General features: G+C 32.6%; 1 pseudogene; it reads right to left on the reverse strand.

Moving 5' to 3' along the window:
• Positions 1 to 11,613: 11,613 nt before the first annotated feature.
• LOC146996340 (heat shock cognate 71 kDa protein-like) lies at positions 11,614 to 12,387 on the reverse strand (annotated as a pseudogene).
• Between the last annotated feature and the right edge of the window lie 4,884 nt (positions 12,388 to 17,271).

Raw genomic sequence — 17,271 nt, forward strand, 5'->3', positions numbered from 1 at the left:
CGGCCTTGTTTGCACCGGACTCTCTGGCCCTGGAAGTGGTTTCCTCGACGCAGAATTTCTACTGCGGGACGTTGTAACTGGTCTTTTCCAACTGTAACTTGTAACTGGTCCAAAGCCTTTTCAACAGTTCCAATGTGCTTCTAAACAAATCAGCATTCAGTTCTTCAAAACGGGCTCTTGTTATGGTTGAATAGAAATCTACACCTTCAAAGAGAGAATCAATTTCGATGCTGGCTTGAGTACTTGAGGACAGGGTTCTCTTAGCCCTTTCACAGGCAGTATGTATGAGAAATTACATTTTATATATATAGAGAGAGAGATATATAGAAGACAGATAAATTTAAACACCTAAAACCAATATTAATTTGGAATCAAAGCAAGGCAATTCCTCAACAATATTAATAATCGGAACCTCGTATAAGAGTTTTAACACAATTATAAAAAATAATCGAAATTAAAATAAGATTTAATAATTGAACAAACTCGAAAAGTAAAAATGCGAAAGGGAAAATATACAAATTGTTAACATGTAAGAATTAATCTCCTTTTAAAGAGCTCGGTTACCCAAAGAAAGTTTTCTCGGTTACATGAAATTCAAATTCATATTACAAGAATATATTAAGTAAATAGTTCAGTATTTAAAATCATTCTCCGGGATTTGGATATACTTATGGATTACGAGGAAATGACGACGCCCTTATACTTATACTTAGAGACTCCGCCCTAAGGGGGTCTGAAGTCTCGTAATTTTGCCTGAAAGGGCAATATTTTATGATTCATGCAGTGTCTCAAGAAAAAAGCTTTGAATATTATAATGAATCATAAATAAATAATAATAAACGAAAGTCCTTAATACAAATGAGATGAAAAGACGAATGATTCAAATTTTATTGGAGAGCCAAAAGTGTTAATTTTACATTTAATTTTGAATAAAAGTCTAAACATTATAACGCGTTCGAAATTTTTTTTTGAAATAATAATAATAAATAAAATTGTAATGAAAAATAAAATCAAAAATTTAAAAATAAGTAAATCAAGTACAAAAATATAATAATAATAGTAATAAAATATATAATATAAAAATTAATGGTAAGGAAAGTAAAATATTAAGAAGAAATAAATATAAAATGTAAAAAGTAACAATAAGAAAATACAAAAAACACAAAAGTAAATATTAATAAACAAATAAGTAAAAATAAATAGCATTAAAATTGAATATGATATAAAAATAGTAAAAAAATCCATGAATTGCAAAAATATACATAAAAAAGTTCTTAATCTTTAATTAAGGGCTTTAAGTTTGGCTAAAATGCACAGTTTAGTCGCATTCAAGCCGCATCCTTGGCTCCCCACTTAATGTCTTTTTTATTAAATAAATATAATTCAGCTTATGAGCTCAATTTTTTATCAGTCACAGGTCCGTCAAGGAGGTCCCCACTTAGTCACTCACTGGTCAATCAGCGTGCAATTTTTTAGCCAGCCACTGGTCAATCATCGAGATCGTCATTTAATAAGTCTCTGGTGTGTCAATGAACAATTTTGGTCAGATTGATGTCATTTCGAACAAATTTATGACGAATATAAACTGAAAGTATGTCAAGTTAGCTCAGATCTTGATAGGTTGCTTTAAAGTGTTATGTTTATCTTTAATTTTCTTAGAGCAAAAATATTTGAGTAACGCTTTTCTTAGGTTTGAAAATGTGAAACGCCGGCTACGATGTGAGGAAGGAGGCTGAGTATTCTCGTCATCAACGTAGATAACAGCGACAGTATCAACGACGATATCAATAAGGCGTTCTTGAAATTCTTGAATTGGTTTCACTTCTATACTGTCTACATGATCCATTTTGCCTTTTATTTCTATTTCATTATTTGTGTTGATGAGATTGCCGAAATCGATGTCCCCTTGTGCTCCAAGATCGTTATGCGATACAAAGCATTCAGCATCCAATAATTTAATACAGGTATTCAAACTGAGTTCTTCCTGGTTAAAGGTGGTTGTAGCGGTATTCATGCCTGTTTGATTACGTGAGTTATAAGGTTTTGGAAAATCAAAATTCTTTTCTGTTTCTTGATGAAGGTAACTAAATTCATTTTCATCACTGAAAAGGTACACATCAGTGGGATTATTATCGAAATCATTTTGAAAAAGGTCGATGTGGTCAGTGGCACTATCAATATGCAAATTAAGATGGTTATTATCAAAAGCTACGTTAGAAACTTGAAGGAAATCGGTGTCATTGTCTATATCCACTTCAAAGGAATCGTCATTAAATTCATTAATATCAGCATATGAATCAAGGAAATCTACATTATGTACCTTCTTTCCGGCATTAAGGTTGCGTTCATTACGGTTAATGGTGTTTTCATCATTACTTTTCCGAGTTTTCTCTTCTCTTCGAGGAAACAAGATGAAGGCAGTCGCAAAACAAATAAGTATGCCCAATAGGCTGTCGATAAACGGTGTTGGTATAAAAACGTAACACAGTACTGTCAACAAAAAGAAGCCCATTTTAAAAATGGCCCCAATTCGATTTCAGCAATAAAAATAATATATTTAAGCAAATAAGATCCACACGTAAGATTTTAGCACCACTAGATTTGATATCTCTAATGATTATGGTTGATAAGCATTGTTAAAAAAGTATTCATTAACTTTGTTGTAATTCAACAGAAGCTGAAAAACAATTATTGGTAACTTGATTGTTACAAATCTTATTAAAAGGATTCTTTGAATATGTAGCAATGAAAGATCTTCTGATATATAATTCATAATAAAAAGGAAGTTTCTTTGTGTGTCTTTCGTTCATGCTGTAAGCTGATAGACCCAGGGCTACGAATTTCGTACATAGGTGCATCTAGGCAAGAGCCAGTGTACCTCGAAGCGAGTATTTCAAAATTGGAATATGTTTTTTTTATCGTATGTTTTTTCATGAAATCGCATCAAATCGATAATTCTCTCTCATTATATCAGCAATAATGCTATTGTATCACTATTGCCATTGTTTATTGTATCAGGACTATTGCCATTCGGAAAGATTAAGGCGAAAATTAGCGTTTTAAGAGATTTTAATTAATATCTCTGATCTTTGCTATTTTTTTGGATAAATCAAAGCAAGGCAATTCCTCAACAATATTAATAATCGCAACCTCGTAATAAATCGCAAAAAATAGCAAAAGAGGAAGCGGAAAAGCGGACAAAAGAACGAACGCTAAACTACCGCTCCCATAAATATTCAAATAAATATTTTTTGAGGGTTTCTTGTGATACAAAACATAAACGTAATCCTCATATATATATATAACCAAAGATTATTATTATTATTAAAACGAAAATTATGGGAAACATATATTTCAATTGAAAAAATACTTTCAAAACTTGATGTTTTCCTGGTTTTATGAGTGCAAAGCGCAGAATATCATGTTTACCGTAGACTCTCATGCAAAGCGTTTCTTCTACCTTTGGTTAGGTTAAAATGAATTTAAATATAAACACAATATAAAATATATAAAAATGTTTTTAATTCTTTAATAGGCACCTATTTAAGATAAAATCAACTGATTAGCATAAAATTAACTTATATCAGCGTTATATTCTTTGTGGGAAGGTATTCATGCCTAGGAAGGATTTTAAATGATAAGCTCAACAATATGTTTCCATACAAAACCTTCACAAGACACAACATTCGGACATCATACCAGGCTACGACAGTCATAACAAACATTCTGAACATGGTAAACCGAGTGAATAGAATATAACGTTTCAATTCTCTACATTCCTCAAAAAAAAGATATAATAATTTGAGTCAACATGGAGTGTTCAGAACGCCTACATTACTAAGGGATTCAGGGAATGGATTTAAGTTCGCTCGTGCGATGGTCACTTTCTCGTCCAACAGATTATGACTAGAGAGTGGAAGGGAGAAAGGGACTTATATGTCATCTTCGGTGCACGAACAGAGCTAAATTATGCGCCTGCTTAAAGCTGTTAGCTGAATATCATTCTAACACTTACACACATGCCTGAAAAAATTCATGAGACTTAAAATCGAAATCTTTATTATCTTTATACTACTTAGTCGGTCACAATCACAGAGTTAAGGGAAGTGGAAGTTTAATTAAACTTTTCTTTTGTCTCTCCTCTAAAATCTCAGCATATTATATTGGATATAAAAAGTCTCACATCGCTTTTCCTCCTACTGAAACCCTTTGATTCTTATTAATATAAATAATAATAATTGTTTTCCGTCACTACTTACCTGACATGAACATATATGTAATTTAAGCACACGCACCCAACAAAATATCTGATTTCGATACCACACGACTTCCCTGTAAGGACTATTAATTTATAGACATTTCTGCTTCAATTGATTTGCCCCTGTGTCCTCGAATTTTAATAAGATATATATTTATATTTCAATTAATTCAGTTCTCACTTCGCGGCGTAGCAAAAATCAATGGAGATTCAAAACACCTTCATTGAAAACTGTAAAATATATAAAAATCTAAAACATTAAATGCAGTTAAAAACAATTTTTACAATTAAAATTAGAGTTTCTGCGTCCAAACAAGCAACTCAACCAACAGGTAGACAGACCAAAATTTTTGGTGTACAGTTTTGAAAGTTAATGTTTAGTCTACCTTTGCAAAAAGACATGGAAGTTGGCGCACCAAGTGATTTAATCAACAGTTCTAATAACAGTGTCTAGCCTCGTTACGCCTACTATCACTTTTACATTGCTCATAATTCGACAGCTATCGCATACACGAAAGGTGTAAAATCCATAACCGAAATATAAGAACAACATAAATCGACCTTTTAAAGGGTTAAAAGGCAAAAATGCAAAATTTATTAATATATAAGAACAAAAATACAGAGCTAAACGAGCCGGTGTAAGAAGACAGGAATATATATATATATTTATACATGTTAAAGTGACCGATTGCAAGGAAAAAGCGAGGAGAACAACTAGATGTTATAGCACTCCCGTATACTAAAACATTCTACGGCTACTCATTCTCGAGTTATTCGAGATACGTATCTCACGAAACGAAAATACTTGAAAATACCGCTAATCTCTGTGCTGAATCTATTTTACAATCCGTTTTTATAAAAAAGTGCGCCATATATTTTATGTCCAGATACTATGCCAAAACAAGTCATTCCAATTGATTTAAAGCGGTAGAAATGAATACTTTTCTTAAAATCTGCTACCCTAAATTTTTCGCAACTATAGTTCTTCATTTAACTCGTACAGGGAACTAGAAGGTGACAATTTTGTAATTTCAATTCTGCAGAGCCGATTAACGGAATTTAGCTTGCATTTTTCATACCGAAAAAGCGCGTCTTATGATGCATCTTATTAATCTGTAATGATATTTTTAAATCAATTGATTAAACTAACTTCTATTAATATTGCTTAATAACGTGTTGGCGATTCTCTACCTAAATTGCATCCCTGTTCCTAACTTTTGGCGAAATCCTTTCTTTAGTATAAAATATATTAACCTGTTGGCGCCCGCCAAATCGCCAAACTCATAAATCTGTCATATTACATAAAGTCCTTAAGAACACTCCTGATGAGAAGATAGCGTCACCTCGTGATTTCAATTAATATCGCTGATTGGAGGAGCCTCGTGACGCACACATATGTATAAGTAGGGCTTCTGCTCAAGGTACGAGGAGAACGCTTGTGAGATGGATGCTAAAATAAACCTACCACTTTATATTCCAAAATTTGTCTCATTCCTGTTGCCCCGGCTGCACAAAACAAATAATGTATGAGAAATTACATTTCAGAAAGCCGGTAGGATACCACCTTCAAAAGGGATTATCTAAAAAAGAAGATACCCCAAGGATTATACGGATGAAATGTTAGCACTTAAGATGAATTTGCCGCTGTGCGACTTCTATGTTTCTACATTTTTCTCTAGGCGTTCTTGCTTCAAGAGAATCATCCTTCTGTTACCTGTATTCTGGTATTCTGCAGATTATTTTACGTCCAGAGCAGCACCCTTCTGCCCCCTGTGATGCGTGATCTGTGTTTCCATCGAAAGTTCGTCGTTCATCAAATGTGCTCTTACCGTTGACCTACTTTTGAGGAAGGAAATCTTTCCCTACGTCAGCGGCATTCTGTGTTGCTCTCGAGAGCTTTGTGCTTGTGTGGTGATTGATCGTGTTTTGCGAAAATCTAATTAAGAGTGCACAAAAATGTGTATTTTCGTGTCGATTTCATCACTCGTATTCTCGTCACAATAAGTCAAACAGAAGCAATTAGTAAAAAGATTGGCGATGCAAATGATATTATTACTATTGATTTATAATTACTGATTTAATAATAGTGTTTTTATTTTGAAAATTTTAAAATTATTATTTTGGTATAAATGTATTTTAAATTTGGTATTTAAAGGATGTATTTTGGTTTTAATATTGTTTTGGGAAAATTTCAAGAGTATTATTTTTAAGTTAGTTTTATTTATGAAAGTATTATTAGTTTTATTTATGAAAGTATTATTAGTTTTATTTATGAAAGTATTATTAACAGAATAATGGCTAATGAAAACCTCTCTGATCCTGATGATTCATTAAGGGCAGCTAGCGCTGAACCTGAAACAAGTATAATTCCCTTTGACGCGCAGAATGATATGGATATAAATTCATGGCTTGAGTACTTTAACAAAACTCATTTAGATAAAGATGAAACGTGGAAGCTTAATAATGTAGCTCGATATCTAAAAGGTAATGCACTTAGCATATATGTCAAAAACTGCCATAAAATTACTAAATATGTGGAATTAGTCCAAATTTTAAAAGAACATTTTTTCGACCCCACTTTAACTACGTTTGGTGATTTTGCCAATTACAAGTACAATCATAAAGAGGACATAACGCAATATTTTCGCAAAAAATTAGATATTGGTAAAAAATTAAATCTAACTCATGAAATGATCTTGGAGGTTCAGACGGATGGCCTTCCTATAGAATTAAAATCCTTAATGACGGTGAACGCACCCTCTGACACTATCTCTTGGCTTACTCATGTCCATAAGCTTATTAAGATTAGCGAAAATCAACAAATCAAAAGTGCACCTCCCAGATTTGTTACTCCGATTGGGAACAGTCCCCAAGATTACAATCGATTTAAAAGAAGTAGAATTTCAACTACTGTGAGACAAGATTCTCCTAGACCCAACAATTTCCAATGTTTTCAGAGACCAAGTAATTTTTATAATCGGTTCAGTGGTCCAGGATTTACAAGCCATCATAGTTATAATTCTCAAAACAGATTGCCATTGCCACCCAGTCCCTGTAGACTTAGCACCCGGAAAGGAATCCCAAATGCTTTTCATTGGTTTAAGGTTTGTCCTTTCAGAGGGGAGAGATCTGATACACCTAATGTTACGCCCCTTGCAATAGAACCAACCCCAGAAACCCCTCACAGTAGTTGACTATTAAAGGTGTCGGGATATTTGCCCAATAAGAAACATCTAGAGTGTGTTGTAGACAGTGGTGCCACCATATCGATAATTTCTTCCAAAACGGCTAGACAATTACGTTTAAAAGTACAAAGAGTTAGGTCATTTTCAGTAACCCAAACTAAAGGAAACATAATCTTTAACAAAATATGTTGTATACAAATGAAAATTGGACGGATTAGTAACCAAATTACCTTGTTTGTTCTTGATAATAATTTGAATTATGTAATTTTAGGACTTTATGAATGCAAATTATTTGAGTTGAGTATTGATTGTAGTAATTTAAAAATTAAACAGAGAGCTATTGTAGTTGACTGCCATTTTGACAGCCGACCCATATCTCCACACCTCCAACTTCAAGGTGGTACAACAAATGTTTATCCATGTGTTAATAATGATGATGATGTAAGAAATTTTCCAACCTGTAAATATCGAACTACAAATTCAAAGGAATTAGTTTCTCAGACTAACATTTATGTGAAAAATGCTGTTTCTAATACTGTCGATAACAAAGAGTATAACTTAAAAAAATTGGTTAATGATTATTCATCTGTGTTTTCTAAAAATAAGTATGATGTAGGAAAAATTAATATTGAACCTTAACGAATTAATTTAAATTCTGATTTGCCTGTATCATTAAGACCTTATAGAACATCCCCTATGGAAGAAGAGGAAATTAAGACCCAAATTGATCAATTATTACAAGCAGGTATAATTAAAGAAAGTTGTAGCCCATATTCGTCCCCCGTGACTTTAGTATTTAAACATGAGGAAGGTAAGAAAACTAGATTGTGTATAGATTATCAAAAATTGAATTCCCTGGCTAAAACAGATGCAAACCCTCTTCCTCGCATTGACACTTTGTTAGACAAATTAAATAAAGCAAAAGTATTTTCTACAATTGATTTGAGATCTGGTTTCTGGCATATCCCGATTCACCCTGCAGATACTGAGAAATTAGCTTTTTGCACGAATTTTGGATTATTCGAATGGTTAAGACTCCCTTTTGGTTTCAAAAATGCACCTGCAATTTTTAACAGAACAATTAGACGAATATTAACAAAAAAATAAAAATAATTTCGCTTGCAGTTACTTTGATGATATAATCGTTTACTCTTCCTCTGAGAAAGAACATTTAGAACATTTAAAAATTTTATTTGATGTGTTTAAAGAGGAGCATATTAAATTGAATCGAAACAAGTGTGTGTTCGCCAGAGATCAGATCACATTTCTTGGCTATGAAATAAAAAATGGTAGAATAATTCCCGATAACCATAATATAGAAGTTATTAAGAAACTTAAAGAACCCCAGTAACACCAAAGAGTTACAAAGAGTTTTGGGAAGTGTGAATGTGTATCATAGATTCATTCCGAATTATGCAACTATTAGAGCTCCATTAAACAGACTCTTGAAAAAAGATGTCAAGTGGGAATGGGATGACTAATGTCAAAAAGCTTTTGACGAAATGAAAAGAATACTGATTTCCAAACCTGTTTTACAATTGTATGATTCCAGTAGGCCATGTCATATTTTTGTTGACGCTTCTCAAACTGCTGTTGGAGTTGTTTTGAAACAACCAGATGAAAATGATGTCCTTCACCCTGTATCATATCATTCCCGAACTTTAAGAAATTATGAGAAAAATTATACGATTACTGAGTTAGAATGTTTGGCCATAGTAGATGCCCTAGACAAATTCTATTACTATCTGCATGGACAAAAATTTGTTATACATACGGACCATGCGGCCCTCGTTTGGCTCAAAAATGTTAAAAATTTAAAAGGTAGACTCTTCCGTTGGTCACTGAAACTACGTATGTTCAATTATGAAGTAAAGTATCAGAAGGGCTCTACCAATATTGAAGCTGACATGCTTTCTAGACATCCTGTTTCACAGCACCTCCAACATTATGTACATTTACTTGATAGAAATGAAATAATCCAACAACAAAAAACTGATAATGTCTGCGGAAAAAAATTACCAAGAGATAAATGATATGATGGTAATTAAGAAAAAGAATTTTTATAAAATTGTAGTACCTAAATCTTTAAGATTAAAATTGTTGAATAAAACCCATGAAAATTTTGGTCACCCGGGAGTTCAAATTATGCTTAACTTAATCACCCCTCAATATTATTGGCCTCATATTAGCGAAGATATCGGAAATTTTGTTAAACATTGTCATACTTGTCAACTTAATAAAAAGTAAAAACAGAAAAAATTTGGTCTTATGCAAGACGTACCCCCAACCGACAAACCTTTCGAATGTCTCTCTATTGACACTGTGGGAGGATTTAATTATTATAATTCTACAAAAAAATATTTACATATAGTTATTGACCATGCAACAAGATATGTCTGGGCTTTTCCCTCGAAACGTGTAACTTCAGAAACCTATGCCAATTGTCTAAAACAAATATTTCAAATACAAGTCCCCGAAAAAATTCTGAGTGACAGGAATGCAGCCTTCACTTCCTCTAGATTCAAAAAAATTCCTTAAAAAGCATAATGTTAAACAACTTTTAACTTCATCTCACCATCCCCAGACAAATGGTAAAGTAGAAAGAGTAAATCAATCAATAGTAAGTCGACTAAAATGTAAAGTAAATTCTTCTTCTAAAAAAGTACCATGGACTAAAGTGCTAGAGCAAGTTGTTATCGAATATAACAACTCCCCTCATACGGTAACTAAGTTCACCCCAGCATACTTACTATTTGGTAACCTCCCTTTTGAATCTCCAATTGATCAAAATAAATACCCTTCCTTAAATGAAGCAAGGGCTTTAGCAAAGAAAAGAACTATCGAATACCACCGAAAGAATAAAACTAGATATGACATCAGATTTGTAGAATCTAAATTTCAACCTGGAGATTTTGTCCTTTACGAGGAATTTGAATACCCAAATACTAGAAAATTGACTTCACCCTATTCAGGCCCTTATCGGATTATGAATAAATTATCTGAAGTTAATTATGAAATCGACAGGGAAAATTTTCACACGAAGAAACCAACTGAGATTGTACATGCGTCAAAATTAAGGTTCTATTATCCACCCGAGAACTTTAAATTACATCATGAATAAATCAAAATTTATAAATCAATAAACTATCCATAACCCTTCTTTTAGTTTTCATCCTGTTGTCCCCCTTAATAGTTGATTTATCTCTCAGTGTCTGAAAAGTTTGTCTGGCCTTTTCTTTTACTGGGCTCCTTCAAACTTGAGTTTCAGGTTCAATACACTTTCCGTGTGGGAAACACTCAATTGAGGCTATACTACAAGTAGAGTACTATACCCTCACATTTCCTTGAGCTCATGTTTTCCTATGTGTGTGTTATAAATTGTAGCAACAGTTGAAAAAGTTAAATTTCAGTTGTTGAAATTTCTGAATTTCATTTTATGTTTCTGCAGCATCGTGTACAAAAAACTGGTATGGATGTTGGAAGTTAAATTTTGTTTTGTTATCATTAATAAGAGAAAAATAGAGTGACAAAATATGTTAAAAACCTAGCAAAATGTGTATTTTCAACAAGAGTATAAGAGCTCTAGTATCGTGACATAAAAACTCAAATGTTTTCAGTGCCAATGCTAATCCATAATTCTAGCGCTAATTAAATGATCCGGAGATCTCCAAAGACCAGTAAAAGACTGGAGATGAGCCTGAATGACAACTCTAATGATTGTACGGACTCTAATGATTACACAAACTGTGAATGGCATGCCTTAAGATATAAACTTACAAATTCAGTTATATTACTATTTCCTATTGCCACGTAGCTAACCAGCAATATGTTATTAGTGCTTTATTTGTTCTGCACTTAGTTACTATATTATAATTTCATTAATCATTTATTATATTTTATATACTGTATTCATTATATTCAAATATTTTATGTCATATTTCATGTAAACATTTTGTGTGCCTTGAGATAAATCCAATTAGTTTTCCTACTAACTTAATTTCCTAATAACTAAATTTTCTGCTCTCACTATCTGGACTGACTTGGGTCGACGGCCGCGACTGCAAGCCTTTTCAGATGGGGGGGGGGGATAATCTGTAATGATATTTTTAAATCAATTGATTAAATTAAATTCTATTAATATTGCTTAATAACGTGTTGGCGATTCTCTACCTAAATTGCATCCCTGTTCCTAAATTTTGGCGAAATCCTTTCTTTATCATTCGTAATAGTGATCTTCTTCTCTTTTCCAGTACTCTTATCTACAGCAGACACATTCAATATGCCATTGGCATCAATATCGAAGGTAACTTCAATCTGTGGGACACCTCTAGGTGCAGGAGGAATGCCAGTTAATTCAAACTTTCGAAGAAGATTATTGTCCTTGGTCATTGCACGTTCACCCTCGTAAACTTGGATCAAGACACCTGGTTGATTATCAGAGTAAGTTGTAAATGTTTGTGTCTGACGAGTTGGAATGGTTGTATTACGTTTGATGAAAACAGTCATTACACCACCAGCAGTTTCAATTCCTAGAGACAGTGGGGTTACATCTAACAGCAACAGATCTTGCACTTATTCAGATTTATCACCATTCAAAATTGCAGCTTGGACTGCAGCACCATATGCGACAGCTTCATCTGGATTAATAATTTTGTTAAGTTCTTTACCATTAAAGAAATCTTGCAGTAGCTTCTGAATTTTAGGAATACGAGTAGATCCACCTTCCAGGACAATATCGTGGACTTGAGCTTTATCTAATTTTGCATCTCGCAAAGCCTTTTCAACAGGTTCCAATGTGCTTCTAAACAAATCAGCATTCAGTTCTTCAAAACGGGCTCTTGTTATGGTTGAATAGAAATCTACACCTTCAAAGAGAGAATCAATTTCGATGCTGGCTTGAGTACTTGAGGACAGGGTTCTCTTAGCCCTTTCACAGGCAGTATGTATGAGAAATTACATTTCATATATATATAGAGAGAGATATATAGAAGACAGATAAATTTAAACACCTAAAACCAATATTAATTTGGAATCAAAGCAAGGCAATTCCTCAACAATATTAATAATCGGAACCTCGTATAAGAGTTTTAACACAATTATAAAAAATAATCGAAATTAAAATAAGATTTAATAATTGAACAAACTCGAAAAGTAAAAATGCGAAAGGGAAAATATACAAATTGTTAACATGTAAGAATTAATCTCCTTTTAAAGAGCTCGGTTACCCAAAGAAAGTTTTCTCGGTTACATGAAATTCAAATTCATATTACAAGAATATATTAAGTAAATAGTTCAGTATTTAAAATCATTCTCCGGGATTTGGATATACTTATGGATTACGAGGAAATGACGACGCCCTTATACTTATACTTAGAGACTCCGCCCTAAGGGGGTCTGAAGTCTCGTAATTTTGCCTGAAAGGGCAATATTTTATGATTCATGCAGTGTCTCAAGAAAAAAGCTTTGAATATTATAATGAATCATAAATAAATAATAATAAACGAAAGTCCTTAATACAAATGAGATGAAAAGACGAATGATTCAAATTTTATTGGAGAGCCAAAAGTGTTAATTTTACATTTAATTTTGAATAAAAGTCTAAACATTATAACGCGTTCGAAATTTTTTTTTGAAATAATAATAATAAATAAAATTGTAATGAAAAATAAAATCAAAAATTTAAAAATAAGTAAATCAAGTACAAAAATATAATAATAATAGTAATAAAATAAATAATATAAAAATTAATGGTAAGGAAAGTAAAATATTAAGAAGAAATAAATATAAAATGTAAAAAGTAACAATAAGAAAATACAAAAAACACAAAAGTAAATATTAATAAACAAATAAGTAAAAATAAATAGCATTAAAATTGAATATGATATAAAAATAGTAAAAAAATCCATTAATTGCAAAAATATACATAAAAAAGTTCTTAATCTTTAATTAAGGGCTTTAAGTTTGGCTAAAATGCACAGTTTAGTCGCATTCAAGCCGCATCCTTGGCTCCCCACTTAATGTCTTTTTTATTAAATAAATATAATTCAGCTTATGAGCTCAATTTTTTATCAGTCACAGGTCCGTCAAGGAGGTCCCCACTTAGTCACTCACTGGTCAATCAGCGTGCAATTTTTTAGCCAGCCACTGGTCAATCATCGAGATCGTCATTTAGTAAGTCTCTGGTGTGTCAATGAACAATTTTGGTCAGATTCATGTCATTTCGAACAAATTTATGACGAATATAAACTGAAAGTATGTCAACTTAGCTCAGATCTTGATAGGTTGCTTTAAAGTGTTATGTTTATTTTTAATTTTCTTAGAGCAAAAATATTTGAGTAACGCTTTTCTTAGGTTTGAAAATGTGAAACGCCGGCTACGATGTGAGGAAGGAGGCTGAGTATTCTCGTCATCAACGTAGATAACAGCGACAGTATCAACGACGATATCAATAAGGCGTTCTTGAAATTCTTGAATTGGTTTCACTTCTATTCTGTCTACATGATCCATTTTGCCTTTTATTTCTATTTCATTATTTGTGTTGATGAGATTGCCGAAATCGATGTCCCCTTGTGCTCCAAGATCGTTATGCGATACAAAGCATTCAGCATCCAATGATTTAATAGAGGTATTCAAACTGAGTTCTTCCTGGTTAAAGGTGGTTGTAGCGGTATTCATGTCTGTTTGATTACCTGATTTATAAGGTTTTGGAAAATCAAAATTCTTTTCTGTTTCTTGATGAAGGTAACTAAATTCATTTTCATCACTGAAAAGGTACACATCAGTGGGATTATTATCGAAATCATTTTGAAAAAGGTCGATATGGTCAGTGGCACTATCAATGTGCAAATTAAGATGGTTATTATCAAAAGCTACGTTAGAAACTTGAAGGAAATCGGTGTCATTGTCTATATCCACTTCAAAGGAATCGTCATTAAATTCATTAATATCAGCATATGAATCAAGGAAATCTACATTATGTACCTTCTTTCCGGCATTAAGGTTGCGTTCATTACGGTTAATGGTGTTTTCATCATTACTTTTCCGAGTTTTCTCTTCTCTTCGAGGAAACAAGATGAAGGCAGTCGCAAAACAAATAAGTATGCCCAATAGGCTGTCGATAAACGGTGTTGGTATAAAAACGTAACACAGTACTGTCAACAAAAAGAAGCCCATTTTAAAAATGGCCCCAATTCGATTTTAGCAATAAAAATAATATATTTAAGCAAATAAGATCCACACGTAAGATTTTAGCACCACTAGAGTTGCTATCTCTAATGATTATGGTTGATAAGCATTGTTAAAAAAGTATTCATTAACTTTGTTGTAATTCAACAGAAGCTGAAAAACAATTATTGGTAACTTGATTGTTACAAATCTTATTAAAAGGATTCTTTGAATATGTAGCAATGAAAGATCTTCTGATATATAATTCATAATAAAAAGGAAGTTTCTTTGTGTGTCTTTCGTTCATGCTGTAAGCTGATAGACCCAGAATTTCGTACTACGAATTTCGTACATAGGTGCATCTAGGCAAGAGCCAGTGTACCTCGAAGCGAGTATTTCAAAATTGGAATATGTTTTTTTTATCGTATGTTTTTTCATGAAATCGCATCAAATCGATAATTCTCTCTCATTATATCAGCAATAATGCTATTGTATCACTATTGCCATTGTTTATTGTATCAGGACTGTTGCCATTCGGAAAGATTAAGGCGAAAATTAGCGTTTTAAGAGATTTTAATTAATATCTCTGATCTTTGCTATTTTTTTTGGATAAAAGAGGAAGCGGAAAAGCAGACAAAAGAACGAACGCTAAACTACCGCTCCCATAAATATTCAAATAAATATTTTTGGGCGGTTTCTTGTGATACAAAACATAAACGTAATCCTCATATATATATATAACCAAAGATTATTATTATTAAAACGAAAATTATGGGAAACATATATTTCAATTGAAAAAATACTTTCAAAACTTGATGTTTTCCTGGTTTTATGAGTGCAAAGCGCAGAATATCATGTTTACCGTAGACTCTCATGCAAAGCGTTTCTTCTACCTTTGGTTAGGTGAAAATGAATTTAAATATAAACACAATATAAAATATATAAAAATGTTTTTAATTCTTTAATAGGCACCTATTTATGATGAAATCAACTGATTAGCATAAAATTAACTTATATTAGCGTTATATTCTTAGTGGGAAGGTATTCATGCCTAGGAAGGCCTTTAAATGATAAGGTCAACAATATGCTTCCATACAAAACCATCACAAGACACAACATTCTGACATCATACCAGGCTACGACAGTCATAACAAACATTCTGAACATGGTAAACCGAGTGAATAGAATATAACGTTTCAATTCTCTACATTCCTCAAAAATAAGTAATAATTTGAGTCAACATGGAGTGTTCAGAACGCCTACATTACTAAGGGATTCAGCGAATGGATTTAAGTTCGCTCGTGCGATGGTCACTTTCTCGTCCAACAGATTATGACTAGAGAGTGGAAGGGAGAAAGGGACTTATATGTCATCTTCGGTGCACGAACAGAGCTAAATTATGCGCCTGCTTAAAGCTGTTAGGTGAATATCATTCTAACACTTACACACAAGCCTGAAAAAATTCATGAGACTTAAAATCGAAATCTTTATTATCTTTATACTACTTAGTGGGTCACAATCACAGAGTAAAGGGAAGTGGGAGTTTAATTAAACTTTTCTTTTGTCTCTCCTCTAAAATCTCAGAATATTATATTGGATATAAAAAGTCTCACATCGCTTTTCCTCCTACTGAAACCCTTTGATTCTTATTAATATAAATAATAATAATTGTTTTCCGTCACTACTTACCTGACATGAACGTATATGTAATTTAGGCACACGCACCCAACAAAATATCTGATTTCGATACCACACGACTTCCCTGTAAGGACTATTAATTTATAGACATTTCTGTTTCAATTGATTTGCCCCTGTGTCCTCGAATTTTAATTAGATATATATTTATATTTCAATTAATTCAGTTCTCACTTCGCGGCGTAGCAAAAATCAATGGAGATTCAAAACACCTTCATTGAAAACTGTAAAATATATAAAAATCTAAAACATTAAATGCAGTTAAAAACAATTTTTACAATTAAAATTAGAGTTTCTGCGTCCAAACAAGCAACTCAACCAACAGGTAGACAGACCAAAATGTTTGGTGTACAGTTTTGAAAGTTAATGTTTAGTCTACCTTTGCAAAAAGACATGGAAGTTGGCGCACCAAATGATTTAATCAACATTTCTAATAACAGTGTCTGGCCTCGTTACGCCTACTATCACTTTTACATTGCTCATAATTCGAGAGCTATCGCATACACGAAAGGTGTAAAATCCATAACCGAAATATAAGAACAACATAAATCGACCTTTTAAAGGGTTAAAAGACAAAAATGCAAAATTTATTAATATATAAGAACAAAAATACAGAGCTAAACGAGCCGGTGTAAGAAGACAGGAATATATATATATATATTTATACATGTTAAAGTGACCGATTGCAAGGAAAAAGCGAGGAGTACAACTAGATGTTATAGCACTCCCGTATAATAAAACATTCTACGGCTACTCATTCTCGAGTTATTCGAGATACGTATCTCACGAAACGAAAATACTTGAAAATACCGCTAATCTCTGTGCTGAATCTATTTTACAATCCGTTTTTATAAAAAAGTGCGCCATATATTTTATGTCCAGATACTATGCCAAAACAAGTCATTCCAATTGATTTAAAGCGGTAGAAATGAATAGTTTTCGTAAAATCTGCTACCCTAAATTTTTCGC

This window comes from Stegodyphus dumicola, chromosome 7, assembly GCF_044657685.1.
Source record: "Stegodyphus dumicola isolate Sdum_Otavi_A_Nest chromosome 7, ASM4465768v1".
Lineage (NCBI taxonomy): Eukaryota > Metazoa > Arthropoda > Arachnida > Araneae > Eresidae > Stegodyphus > Stegodyphus dumicola.